Source organism: Agrilus planipennis, unplaced genomic scaffold (assembly GCF_000699045.2).
Source record: "Agrilus planipennis isolate EAB-ADULT unplaced genomic scaffold, Apla_2.0 scaffold1, whole genome shotgun sequence".
Taxonomy (NCBI): domain Eukaryota; kingdom Metazoa; phylum Arthropoda; class Insecta; order Coleoptera; family Buprestidae; genus Agrilus; species Agrilus planipennis.
This window is the reverse complement of record NW_020442466.1, coordinates 2,651,046-2,666,448: the sequence shown is the minus strand read 5'-3', so window position 1 is coordinate 2,666,448 and position 15,403 is coordinate 2,651,046. Positions and strand designations below refer to the sequence as shown.

The 15,403-nt window shown below is 35.0% G+C and overlaps 1 long non-coding RNA gene across 7 annotated transcripts in view; it reads right to left on the bottom strand.

The window, feature by feature from the left end:
• Positions 1-15,403, bottom strand: part of LOC108733710 — a 199,652-nt gene that overhangs the window by 118,904 nt on the left and 65,345 nt on the right. For all 7 annotated transcript variants that reach the window (XR_003232488.1, XR_003232486.1, XR_003232482.1 and 4 more), the window contains exon 2: positions 13,203-13,264. This is a non-coding gene — a long non-coding RNA (uncharacterized LOC108733710). The remainder of the gene's footprint in view (positions 1-13,202; positions 13,265-15,403) is intronic.

Below are 15,403 nucleotides of genomic sequence, written 5' to 3'. Positions count from 1 at the left end.
GGCGCGGTAAACGCCATCTGTAGTACGATGCTACATTTTAGGATTACGTATGCTCCAAAAAGGTCCATTTGTATGGATATCTACTTGCTGAAACAAATCCCGGCGTAGCTAACCTCAACGTGATAGGCACGTTACCATAATCGAATAAAATAATTCCAAGTGGTCTGTATTCTGTCGAAACTGCCAGACGCGGATCGCGATTTCGATCTTTTTGGATCTCATCAGCGCGTCGCAGACAGCTCCGAGAGAACACCGACCAACTTTTACCTGAAGGTCATTTGTGGTATTTTCTAAAATGTATTTTATTTTTTTAATGCGATCTATCAGAAGAAGCGAGTTTCCTAGAAGTTATATTGGTTTTTATTATTATAATCTACATTTCTTTGACATCATGTATAGAGAGATAATCCAATTCCTACATTGTATTAGCGATGCAACGGATGTGTCATAACAGAAACAGAAGCGAAAACAGAAGTAAGTAGTAAATTTTTACGGAAGCGGAAACGGAAGCGGATGCGGAAGTGTAATGATTTAGGCGACTCTTTAATGCAGTAGTCGTGCGCTCTTTTCCAAACTTCCAAAATTTTCTTTTTCCGGTCAAATTCAGACAGCAGATAAAAGTAATAAATTTTACGACTTGTATTATTGCTCCGATATATTGATTTTCAAAAAGATTTTGTTAAATTCCGTTATGAAAATGTGGAACCAGATGCAGATGTGAAAATTTATGCGGAACTTCCGCAATTGCGAAAGCGGAAGTAATGGTCTGTTGCAACATTACATTGTATGGAATATTCTATTAGCAAAACTCGGAGTGAGTATTATTATAAGTCGCTGGCAAGTTTAGTAAGTTAGACGGGGAGATTACTGAGGTAATATTTGTAAAGAGTCGGTTGTGACAGTAAAGTGCAGTACCAAAATAACGATCTCGATTAGGGAGCTATAGGATTACAGTCAGGAATTCATCGCAAAACGTCGAGTGGCTGTTGGCGATAACCAAAATCGGGTTGCACGCTTGAATGGGGGTCCTTTGTGCTTCGTACACGTCTTTGATCGTCTACCGGCGAAATGTATGTGTACGCTGGATGTACTACAACCCCTAGGTTACATTTTACCCCAGTCCAGACTACTGCGATGACGGTATGCATGGAGATAAAGAAAGAAGGAGGGAGGGAGTGAGAGAAAGATGGGAAATGATGATGATGATGATGGAGAGCGGAGCAGCACTGGATCTCGTCTTTACCTTACATAAATGGTTTCTTAGCTCTGGGCTATAAACGTAGAAGCAGTTTATTATAACTTCGTCCTATTCTATGCAGTATGCAGTTATCGGTACAAGTCTACAAGGACGACGTATATTATTATTTGCACTCGTAAAACGTCGAACGATAGAAGTAATTGAAAATAATGGCAACTAAGGATTCACTACTTGCTGCTACTACTATTACCAACGATAAGATATAAACTAAAGAAAAAGTTGAGTTTTCTGGAAAATTATTAAATTTTCACTACATTCCTGGTGTTGACAAATAAACACACAGTATACACAGTACTATACTGGAGCCACATATGTAAAAAATAAACTAATTTTAATAAAAATGGCCAAGAAGTTTACTAATTGAAGTTTTAAATTTGTTTGAAAAAATTATTAGGGATAAAATTAAAGATTAGTCTTTAGAGGCTAGAGACACAAATTGCAATATACACATCACATTTAATTCGAAAAATATAAAAAAATAGGTAAAAGAATAATCACTCTCAGCAAATCCCGAGATAAAAATGTTCAGTCTCTCAGAGTCTCTGAAAGTGAGACTCGAGTCTCCGTCTCTAATCGAGTCTCTCTGGTGTCGCTGAGAGAGACTGTCGAGAGACTGTCAAAAAAACTGTTTAGCGTCTCTAAATGAGAGACTCCAGTCGCTCATAGAGTATCCTCATTTAGTATCCAGTCTCTGAACGAGAGACTCGAATCTCTGAATTAACAATTTTATCGTTCGAGTCTCTAATACAAAGACTGTGAGAGATCCATAAAAACACCTAGGCAATAACTGAGAGACTGTGAAAGACTGTGAGAGATGCTCTCAGAGACGCTGAAAGACTCTGAGAGACTGCAGAGAGACTGAAATTTTTTGTCTAGGGATACACAGTACCTGCACGAATTTTATAGCAACAATAAATTCCACCAAAAATTAAAAAGTTTTGTCAAATAAATTATAGAGTGTAATTCGTTAATTTTCTCAATAATTGATAGAGAAAAATACAATATCTATATAAGATGGATTTTAAAATGAGACAGAAATACACTAAAATACTATCTACAAAAAAGAAGAAGAAGAAAATAAAATTATATTAGGTCTAGTACGTCGAATATTCAAACCGTAAAAAAGAAAATCACTAGGAAATGATGGAAAAAGGAAAGAAAAAAGCTTTACCTGCTGCACCGATTCACTATTTATTAAGTAAATATAACGAAGTCTACATTTTTTTGAACACTAAGTACTTCGATGAAGCAATTTAAAAGAAAATGAAACACTTGCGCCTTTTATATCTACCGCCTGATCTATCTACTTAGAAACGTATTAACCCCAGAAAACCAATAGTCCTATCTTCATATTTTCGTTCGTTGCTCGTAGCTCTTTCTTTTGCTTATACATTGGATTTAATTATTTCCTTTTTTTTTAAATCATTATCGAAAATGTATAAGGGAAATAAAATGGATGGGTGTATTATGAAAGTTTCTATTTTTAAATATTAAAATATTAAGTATAAAGGACTAATTGTTTTCGAAGCCAAACAGGCTGATTATTTAGTGTAAAGTAAAATTGAGAATATCCTAAGAAAAAAACACAAATATGCGTTTTAAAATTTTTCGACTTCATTAATTCCCATTCTTCATTTTTGTAAAAAAAAAACAAATTGTGTCTATTTCTTTTAATTAAGTCAATATCTACGCTTTTTCAACCATTATGAACTAGACCGAAGCTTTAGATTAAACGAATCGTCATCCTGATTATAATTTATGTGAAGGATCGTTAAGGGACGACGTGATCCAAGAGAATTAGTTGGTATTTCGAGGAGGACTGCGTAAGGTACTGTGCATCACCGCCAACTATGCACTAACTATCTCAAATGGAATTTATTAAAACTGATCATTAAATATCTCGCAGTTAGCTCGAGAATTAGTTATGGAAATGAGGTTCGTCGGTTCGGCCCACCTGACCGACTAACAAAACAAACATCTCAAAAGTCACAGTTTACGACGTTAGTCTAGTTGGGACCAATGCGGAGTGTCAAAATTGAAGGGATGACTAATGGGATGGGTGACCGCAATTAGGAGAATACTGCTAGGGAAACTTTAATTAGTCATAAATTATAAAGAATTAAATATCAATTCTACTAAGAAATCTACACTAAATAATTGTAAATTAAAATTAAGTAAAACAACTTTGAATTCAATTAGAACTTAAATTATTCATTCCACTAGTAAAATTGTCAATATATCGTGAAAGGAAACATTAACATCTTGAGTATTCCGGCTAAAATGTGGAGATTGCAACAAACCTATATAGGACAAATAATATGGTCACTAAAATAAAGGACCAAGGAACATTTTAAATCCAACTAAGGACAATTAACAGCATGTATACTACCTTCTTGAACAATTTTTAGGATAAGGACAGCGATTGAAGATTTCTTATTTTAAAAGTGTGCTGATGTTTATATATTTATTTATTTACCATTTTAATGAAAATTGTATTTACAAATCCTGCGATATCTTAAGGAACTTAAGTATGAATAAAAACAAAAGGAAATTAGAAATGGAGATTTGTTTTGAGCAAACACAGAAAATAAACGAACGTGTTCAAATACCACACTTTAAGGATTTTCTCGAATTTTATAAGCATTCTTTCGGTCGTAATCTCTGCAAACCTGTGCACTATTTCGCCAGTGTGCGCGTTCGTTTATTTCCGTTTCTGAAAATCTGCGATGTACACTGTAAGACGCGGAAGAAGTTTTGAGAAACTGCGGAAGATTACGATTTAATCTGTCGATTCGACAGTTCGACTAATTCGAGTATATATATATACTGCAAGAAATCCGGAACTTCTCCTTACTTGTTCTTTGGAAATTTATCAGTTCGAATTCTCTTTTTCTTTTGCAAGAAATTTTCCTGTCTGGAAAGTCCTTTCAAGGGATAAACTACTAAAAGAAGTTACGGTTTTTGCCCACTAAACTTCTACTCGTTTTCTAAAGACTCGGAAAATATTTTTCTTCTTAACAGTTTTGGACATCGCTGTTAGCGGTTCCGACGTACATTTAACAATTAAAGCTGAAATAAAAACTCGGCACCTTCTACGAAATAATAACATTCTTCTAGAAGAATTAGATCAACTCGACTAAAATTCCCCATGCCTGGGTAATAAGGAACAAAACTGAATATGATTATAACAAGAAATGTTATAATCCTGCTTCATTTTTAACAGATTTATTAAAAGAAATCAAAAACGAGCCTTCAGAGTCCTAACAAAAGTTTTTGCTTTAATTTATTTATCTTTATAATAGATACAATACCTACATGTCCCTGAAAAATAAAATAAAATAAATAAATTGATCATCACCATCATCATGGGGCCGTCAGTACTAAGACTGATTGGACACGCACCTCCACCGTTTCCTATCCTGAGCTAGTCTTCGTATTTCCCTAAATTAAGAACGTCTCACATCCCTATCTATCTCTATTCTTTTTAGCTCCTGTTTCTGCTTCTAATGTACCTCTAGCTAACCCTTCATGTCCTACCAACCTATCTCGCCTATTTCTTGTTGAGTTTCATAGCGCCCTCTGTTGTCCTGCTGCTTCTAATATCTCCCCATTTCTAACCTTCCCTATAAGCTTTTCTTTTCCGCCGCTTCCATCATAACAATAATTGACATTATAAAAAATAGCTTACTACGTGTGTTTATTTTCTAACGTATTTCCATTTTTAATTTAAAAAGTTGTAGAATAATAAATCTTGCCCCATTTTCCATACAAATGGCTGCATTGTACGTTGTTGACGTTTTCATAGAATTTTTTGTACTGAATGAAATAAATTACTCAGAGTAGGATAAGTGAATGTGTAAACAACATTCTTGCTTTGAAAAGAATTGTATGAATGCAAATTTATTGCTAAAGTTCGAGTATTATGCAAGTACTCGTTTTAGAAAAGATAGATACGGTTTGAAAAGTCTTGCAAAGATGAAAATGTTTTGTCCATACTTGTAGAGTAGTCCGTAAAGGACATGTCTTTTTAACCATAATAAATGTTGTTAATTAACACAACTTTTCCGTAAGATGATTTCATTTTGATTTATGATTAAATTCATTGTAGTTTTTTTTGTAATATAGTTATTTGTTAATATTAATATTAATGAAATATTTTTTAATATAATTAGACGAATCTTACAAAATTTGAAAGTAAAAATGTTATTTTAGTTTTTTAGTTAGATCTTCAATTTAGTTAGTACAAATGTAAAAAATTCCCAATTTTGCGTCTGATAAGGGGGTTGTGGATTGTGTAACATTATTCTTTAGCAATTCCAGAACTATCGTATTGATAACCTGCCCATGACTTCTTTAAACCTTTTTATGAAAAGATCTTGAAACAGAAAATTATTCTACTACCTTAACTGTAAGCACTTGTGCAAAATAATAATATTTTACAGATAATAATTCACTTTTTTTATCTTCCCAAAACCACCTACCCACTTATTCTCACGGCCCCGCCTGTTATGGAGACTAGAAAAGGTTCTCCGCTCTACCCTCCTGCTTTGTATCTACTGCTCCCCTTTCAGCATTAGCTAGTGGGAATGAGGCACACAAAAGTCTTTTTGGTTATCGTTTAACAATTAAGAGATACACTATAAATACCAGCAAAATTGTGAATAACTGTATCTTCTTCCAGTGAAACCATACGTAAAGACAATACTAGTACCTAGAATTAGCAAGCTTTAACACCTCCAAAACATCCACATTCGTGCAAACTTAGACACACAATTTACCCCTGCTTTTTATAGCAATATTTTTTCCAATTAAAAAACTCATTGCTGTTGCAAACTTATAAAACATTACCATATGTATAATTCAACCGTCTGCCAGCTTAATATAAGAAAATATATACCTACAGTGTTTCACCGTTTGTTTCATTTGCATATCCTTGTATTCCACATGAAATGGTTTGACTGTGTCGGTTTATTTTCCGTTTAAGAATTGCAATAAAAGATTGTAACTATATGTGAAAGGAGGAAATGTGATTTGTAAAAATTTCTTACTGTTCTTCTTTTCTTCCTACGTATTCAAGAAAACACGTGAAATTTGCAAAGCATCGGCATCGACATGTGATCGGCTGAACAAATTGACTTGTACGTACAAGAACGTATTTCTTATTCCAAATAAAACAGATAGACAACAACTGCAGGAACTGCTTTTACATAAATTGCAGTGCAGAATAAGGGTTGGGTTGACATATGTCGAAATTGGTTTTTACGAAATCTAATTTCAATATACTAAACGAATTATCGATAATTACGTTATTTATTCTTAACCTTCTGGACCTTGAATAGTGGATTTTTGACCGGTTTGATTTCTGCTAATCGAAACCTACGATGATGGATTAACCACAAAAAGAATTGGGACTGAGCACAAGAAATATTTTGACTAAACTGGCTGAAATCGATTAGTAAAGAACAATAAGTACTTTTTTGTGGGCATGTCTAACTTTTGAGGTGATCGAATGCGAGAATGCCGAAATCCAGGAACAAAGGAAGACGTTACTCGTTTCTCTTTTTCTGTCCTGTTTCCGATCGGTCGCCGCAGTTGCACTTTTTGTCGCTGACCGGAAAAAACATCGTGTCCCTTTTAAAATGACTATCCTTTTTGCCGTGACAAGATTAACTTTATTTCTGACCGGGAACAAGAACATGTGACGGGAACAAGTAACGTTGCGACCTGTTCGTTACATTGTGCCGTCAGTAATCAACGCTTTTTGTACATTTGCAGTTACATTAAAATGCCGCGAGATAGTATCGGTGTGTTCTGCATTACGTCGAATTTAGTCTGTCAAGGTGAGCACGCTTTCGAGCTACGACGACGCTTTTATGCCTGAATTTATATGTAATTCGATACGTCCGAGGGCCTCCGCAACCAACGCGAGCAACTTCGTCCATATAAAATCCGAACGGGAACGAAAACGAAACCGTGGAAGTTGTTTCAGTCAGCCAACGGACAGACGCGACTATTGTCTTAAAAGATCAGATAAGGGCGATCCGAGCAAACATGAAACAAACTTCTCTTCGATCCTCGGAAAAAACACTAAACGGATTTATTGGACGGGGGTGAGAACTTTCCGATTCAGTTCATGGACTTCCATCTTTTAATTGCTTACAAAACGTTAACTGACCTAACTGGGTGATAAAGTTGGCCGACTACGCCCACAACGACTAACCCTAGCCACTCTAGAACCTACTTATAGTAACATTTTTTGAATGTTAAGGAAATAATGAAAGCTACTTTAGTGTTGTCTCTACTTTGTTGAAAGATATTGTGTGACATGAGAATCCGTAGGAACGAAGATGTGAAGGCACGAGAGGTGAATGCTACGAATCGAGTAAAATTTAGGATCCGTAAAATGGGCATACACCATCTGGTGGCAAAATTTATAACTGGAATGAAGGAAAAATTTACATAGGAACTGTGCACGCAAATTGTAAAATTGTTTATTAAAATAATAAAACACGTTAAAAAGGAAAGATTTTTTTGATGATGGAGTCGACGAAGTTTTCTTCTAAAGTTAAATCAAATAAAAAGTTAATATGTTCAGTGAAAAGCTGCAATACCACTTCAGACATAGATCTTCACTCTTCACCTACATTAACTACTTTCCAATAAAAACTAACCGTTTTATATATGTAAAAAATATATTCGGAAAATTAGAGAAAAAAGTAAACTAATAGAAGCTTGGATGAAAGCAGTAGGTATCAAAGAAGTGAATTCCGGAATAAAAATTTGTTCACGTCATTTTAATGCACATGATTATATTTCAGCAAGTATTTACCATCAGCCATAACCTTAATATTTAAAACTAGAATCATACTAAAATTATAAAGTGAGAAATTATTTATTCCTGTGTAATTGATTTAACACAATTCTAATGATACGATATAAGTATTTTGAGGTTAAGAACCTACCTGCTGCAATACAACAAAGTTGCAATAATGTGTTTGCAACGTTCTCTTAAATCGGCTTTGCACGTGCAAGTCATTGATATGATATTGCTTAAATCACCCAGAATCACCTCACCAATTATATAACGTGAATCACTTTTTAAATCCGAAGTTTGTAAAAAGTAGGCAGTAAACTTGACGGAATTTGAAGGCTAGCTTCCGGATTTGTTATTTCCGAATTTTATAATGTGATTGGCATTAATTACACTTATTAAATTATTATTGCTGGTGTTGGCTTTTTCGTTTTTCTATGGTAAAATTACCTTCGATTGCCGGGTACTGGGTGTCATTATCAGGTACCTGGCCGGATCATAAAAAATGTCGGATCGTCGAGTACCGGATCCAAACCCCGCCTATCTCTAGTTCGTACCTATGTTCACACGTTTGGCTCAAATTGAAATACGCATGCATTATTCTTTCATGGTCCTATTGGCATAATAAACAATCCCTTTGCTTTTAAAATTTAGTAGCTCAAGGATAACTACCATTCAGAATTACAGCAATTCCGTTTGAAGATTTAATAAATGCTCGTAATGAACCAAAAGGAGCTATGTAAGAATAGAATGGATGCTCGAAACGAGGAGACATTTTTGGCGTCATGAAGCCGCGATGCTGAACTTAATCGTTTTGAGGGAGAGAGAAAGACCCTCCTTATCAATTTAAGATAATTTCGGCTGCCTTTATTGTGACTAAGACCATTAGTCATCCCCTTGATCTTCGGTGGCTGGGGAAAATACGTTGTTAATTTAGTGATATCAGAAAGCGCTTATCGAAGTTTCGATCTCGGTCACAGCTGACTACGAAAAACCTTCCTTTAAAACTTTGTCGAATGCATAAACGATAAGAAATTTGATAATTAACTTGAAAGATTTATATTTATACGCTCCACATTTTTATGTCATCTTATAAATTAAATTTATTTTTATAAATAGAAAAAGCTGAATATTTTTGTAAAAAAACATCAACAAAGGACAGACGGACAACGAAGTTATGCTACAAGGGTTCCTTTTCCCCTTTGAAATAAAGAGCCTTAAAAATAAGAATAAATTTGCACGATTAAAAAATCTAAAAAATTAATTATTACTAATCAAGAGTGATTATTGCTATTAAATGTCCTTGAAATATTAGCTAAGGAATCAAAAATGCAACTTAATTGTGTGATACCGACGTTATATATCTCTTCGCTAGACAAAAATTTTTAGTCTCTCAGTCTTTCAGCGTCTCAGAGAGCGTCTCTCACGGTCTTTCACAGTCTCTCAATTACTGCCTAGGAGTTTTTATGGATCTCTCACAGTCTGTCTGAGAGTCTCTAACGATAAAATTGTTAATTCAGAGGTTCGAGTCTCTCGCAGAGAGACTGAATGAATAAAACTGAAAAATTGAGACTCGAGTCTCTCGTAGAAAGACTGGGATCTCTGAAATNTCGTTTAGTTCGTTAAAATCGCCCTTATCGCTAGCATAAAGAAAAGATTGAATATTTTCCACACCAAAACATGATTTACTTGATTTTTGCTTGTACCTGGATGTGGTTTTGTTCTAGATCTGGATATTTAGTGTTGTCGGGCTCAGTTATTCTAAGAAAATTTTTCATTGTAAAGTTATAGATATATTTTAAAAGTTTTCTGGAGACTCCAATAAATTTCCTAAAAAGTTCGTAGCGAATGAATGTCCTTAAAAAATAAAATCCGGGGATTTCCCTAGATTCACTAGCCCGCACCACCAAAGAAGTAATTGAGCAAATATTGATAATTTATTTGTATTGAATAATAAGAAATATTCTCTTAGGCAAGCAATAATTTATTCATAAACAGTTTTTTGACAGTTTCTCTCAGCGACACCAGAGAGACTCGATGAGAGACGGAGACTCGAGTCTCGCTTTCAGAGACTCTGAGAGACTGAACATTTTCATCTCGGGTTTTATTTGTTTCACATTATTTAAGGGAAAATACTTTTGTTTAATTAACACAAGGAATAATCTTCTTCTTCAAAAGCCGCTGCAAAACATCATACCTACTAATTATAGCACCCCTTGAGGAATTCAACTACTGATTCAGTATACATTATTAAATTAATCGTAACAGGCTTTGATTTGGCAGTTTAGTAAGTTACACAAACTATCTGAATTCGAATATTGTCTCAACCAGAAGCCTGCAAACCATGTTTCGTATTAGATGTCTACGACACAAGGACTACATAATTTGGATTGCTCTCTGACATATAAAGTAAGACCGTTGAGCTCCATGGTAATTGGTTTCTTGGCCTTGGGGCACGAGCATGTACAGCACGTACGTACCCTATCATACGCTTGCCGTGTCTCTTCATCTGTATTAGTGTTGACCTAAAGCTACCCCAAGGTACCTGCGATCGTAAATTTTCGAAGACGCAAGAAGCTGTTGTTAAAGTCCGGTAAATATTCGGTGCTATTTGCGATTTTTAAGTTACACACATTCGTTTTAACCGGTTTCAAACGTCTTATTATTAGTCAGATGCACTGCAAACATTTTGACTGGACCAAACGATACGGTTATGGACTCGTTTAAACAATGCTCGCAAAAATGCTCGTTTCAAATAAAAGAATTTAAATAGCCGAGGAAATAAATTTTTGCAGTAAGTCGGATCGAGATGCAGTTTTCTGCACCCGATTCATGAGACCGTCTACAAACGAACATAAGAGATCGATTTATCTTCAAAAATGCATCGGTGCATAAGAAAATTGCCGTTTCATAAGTGCATATCAAAGTTGTTACAAAGAAACTCGGGCAGTAATGATAGAAATAAGCTTAGTCCTGTTGAATTTCATGAATATGCATTCGATGACGTCCTCCGAGGTATCTGGAGCCCACGGCTACCGTCATACGCTCATCTCCAGGGGTTTTGTTTTAAATTGAATAACGACGTATATGATGGTCCCAAATACCTCCGACTGAATGTTCCGGGACCTAGAAAATCCGCATGTAAATTATGTCAATTAATTTTTAACGAATTTAAAACATAATTAGTGGAGACGAGTGTATGGCTGTGGCCCCTGGGGTCCAGGTAAGTAAATCCAATTTTGTTACTCTGGAAGTATTGAGGGTCGCTGAATACCAATATGCAGTCGCTGACGACCTCCGAGGTACGTAGGGTCCAGGATCACCGCCATACACTCGTCTCCAGGAATTATGTTTTAAATTCATTAAAAATTAATTGAAATAATTTACATGCGGGTTTTCAGGGTCCCAGAACATTCAGTCGGAGGTATTTGGGACCCAGGGCGACCATCATACACATTGTTATTGAATTTAAAACGTAACTTTTGGAGATGAGGGTATGATGGTGACCTTGGGCTCCAGGTACCTCGGAGGACGTCATGGAACAAATATTCATGAAATTCAACAGAACTTTATTTATTTCATTACTGGCTGAGTTTGTTTTTTAATAACTTTGCAATGTATTTATAAAACTGCATTTTTGTTGTGCATCGATGCATTTTTGAAGGTAAAAGTTTGTAGACAGTCACAAATCGAATGTAGAAAACCGCATCTTGTTCCAACTTACTAAACGAAAATACAAGTTTTGTTATACTGCACGTTTTAGTCACGCAGATGTGAACAGTGCAGTCCGTCGCCTCGCACTCTTTTTTAAAAGGTGCAACTTTTAATTTGATATTATGGTATCTATATGTACCCTCCACCCTTCTGATTTGTCTTTAAATATTTAATGTAATTAGGCGACATAGGTTGGTAGTACACTTTTTTAGGCATAGATGTCTAGTCAGAGACATATTAGAGCCATAAACAGGAGTTAAGAGGAGTAGAGGTAGATCTAGATTGGATTACTGTTCGGAAATAGTTAAGGATGTGAGATGTTCTAGTTTTAGGGAAATGCGAAGTTTAGCTCAGGATAGGAAAGAGTGTAGGTGCGTGTCCAACCAGTCTTAGGACTGACGATCTTATGATGGTGATGATGAATTACTCATACGATTCATGCTTCATCTACATATTTCACCCAATTAGTAGGTTCAAAAAGTAAATTTAGAATATTTGGTGATTGTATAAAAAATTTTTTCTTTTAATAAATTTCTAATTAATCACAATTTTATAGGGATAAATCGCGCAACATTTACATAAAAGAAACCGATCAAATGTGTCCGTTAAACAGAAGTACTTTTGGGAAATGAGTGATTTCTTTTTTTTTTACACGAATTTGGATTACTTAAACATTATAAAACATGTGGGTTGTACACGTCTGTCCACGTAGGTGGCACTTATGTACCTATGTATGTCATCACCAGTAGTAACACGCGACATCTAGCTGCCTCCAAAGGGAGATAATTTCGGACCACCCAGGTCGGTCCTCGTTCAGCCTCAACTCAAAATATTTACGAATTCTCACAAATATATTACTGTATGATAGAAGGAAGATATGAATCAGAATTATATGTACAAACAGGAAAAAGACGAGAAAGAAGAAGCAAAAAGTGCGGCGCCTTTTGACATGTCGCGTAACAGAAACGATACACACGGCAAGCAAACGGACTTTTAGTCCGTAATAAACCTTTTATTAACGCCAGACTTTGACGGCTCTGTTGTTATTTGTCTTCGGCTTTAATTGTGAAATGTTTGCTTTAAACAGATGCGTTACTTAAACCACAATGGAACGAAACCAAAGAAAATAATGACCGGCTTGTTGTCTTTGTTGTCTGCTTTCATCTCTATTATTAAAAAGCTAAATAGTTTATGATGGAAGAAAAATCTACTGTTACTATTTACTTTTACTAGATAGCAATTTTGAATCAATTAGCGTCAAATAAATGGTACCATTTCGGCAACGTTCGATAATCGTTCACATAAATCTATGGATATATAGATTGAGGCTGTTGTTAGTAAAATTAAGTTTAAATATATTTAAAATTTTTGTTTGATTTTCTTATCATCTAGAGCGTACAGTGATAAACAATGACTTACCATTTTATATGACATGATGTAGACATAGAAACTGGTATTGACGTTGATTTCCAGGTGGAAGTCTGAAATTAAAAAAGAAAACAAATGTTAATGCGAAAAACTATAACTAATTTGAAGTACTATAATTTTAATAGGCATACAAATACACTTTTTCTAATGGTTGGTTTATGACGTTGCTTTGTCGTTGCAAGCTTTGGAAATAAACACTACACAAGTCTCGATTCCAATAGATTTTTGTCTCTTGTTTTATTTTATAAATCAAATATTGAATTATGTGTATATATTTAATTATAATGATGGATACGTTTCAAATTGGGCCGCATATGTATGCTCGCCGGCTAAAATCAATGACGGTAAGAGTTCAGTAAAAGTTCCTTATTCACGGTTTCCTTATTTGCGTTTTCATTATTCGCGGGTGAAAAAATTGTAACCCAGTTCCTGTATTCGCGGCTAAAAATTTCATTATTCGAGGATGCAATCGGTAAACTGAAAAGGATTCGGTGTCATTTATTAAAGGGATTGACAGCAATAGACCGCTCGAGCCTAGTGTGAATTTTTCCGAAAACATGGGTTCCTATTCTCAACATTGTGATTTAACACTGCGAGACAAATATGTGATTTTTTGTATGGTAATAGACAAAGGTTCACACTAACTCGGTACGTTTTTAGTTTTCAATAATACAGCCATTAAAAGTTTTTACAAGTGCTTAAAGTTGCTGCTTCTTGTAGGACACGAATTTTCAATAGAAATTAAAAAATTGACTTCGACAGGCTTTAGAACAAAGTTCTATCTATCTTACTACAAAATTTCAAACCTCTGTTCCAAACATATAACTCATGAATCGATAAGCATGTTTATACTCTAATTTTAATTGCGAATATCTCAATAAATTGATTTTATGATTCCATAGTAATTACCATTACATATCCACAGTTTCTGTAGTCACGGCATATTTATGAAACGTATCCCTCGCGAATAAAGAGCTTTTACTGTCCCTACATTTGATCTATTGCTGAAGACTCATAGTTATAAACTCAAATTATAGATGTAAATATACAGAATTCAAAACAAAAGAATAGGAAGAAGGTTTGAGAGATATTATGATGGTTTTCCAGAAAAACTCGATAACTCGATATATAACATTATAAAATATAGGTCTGGTAGATATCAATCGGAGTTAGTCGATTAAAATGTAAAGATTACTAACTCGATAATAGTTCATTTAATCGCCAAATTGTATTGATAACTTTTTTCATAGAATTTTACACACAGCTTGGAATTTATTTCAGAAACACCCTATATAATTATATACAATTTTTTCAAAAAAGCAACGTAATCTCCCTCCTAGCATTAAGTGGGTTAAACTACTGTTAATACAGCAGGAGTGTGTTCTCTTGTAGACAACTGGGTATCAAAGGGAACATTTAAAGTCAGTTTTAACTTAATATTTTTGTTGTAAGTAATTAAAATAGTTTGATTGCAACTTATTTTTTAAGTTGTTCATGTATTGCCCACTTAATGTTCCTGCTTCTAATTGAACGCACTTGTCTGCGCGATATTAAAAACGAAAATCTCAACTTTTTTTAATTTCCCAAAGTGTGAGGAGGGTAGTGGAGTGGTGGTGAAGTTTCCACAGCCACTAATTTCCATTTGTATTCGGGGTTGACGGGGAAGATCTGATGCAGTTTAAAGTAAACTTAGTTCCAGTTGACGACGGACGATACGTTCCATCCGAACATTTTTTTTTGTATTTTGCTTTTACGTTCCATTGTGACTGAAACGCAGCACCCGGATTATATGCAGTTCACGTAACAAATGTTTACTTAAAGCAGTAGTGTCCCTAAATATTACTGCACGCTACGGCACAAAATGGAAGCTAATCTCAGAGCGAGCGCCTCGGAATTCCCCGTTCAAAGGACCTCCTCCGCTGCCTGAGCTGGAAACGTTTCTCCGAAATAATCCAGCGAGTAGATACACAGGACGCTTAAATAATGGATACGTACTTTACTGCGCCGAATAGGTAGGTGGTGGGTGGTTAGTTGTTACTTTGTGTCTGTGTGTGAGTGCACATATGCTGGTATGTACATATGTGAGTGTATGTGTACTGCACACACAATGAGAGCGTTTTCAAAAATTCAATTACGGCACAGATTATCGTTTTCGAGGTAGGGTGCCGCAAGGGACCTAAGTTTCCATTGTT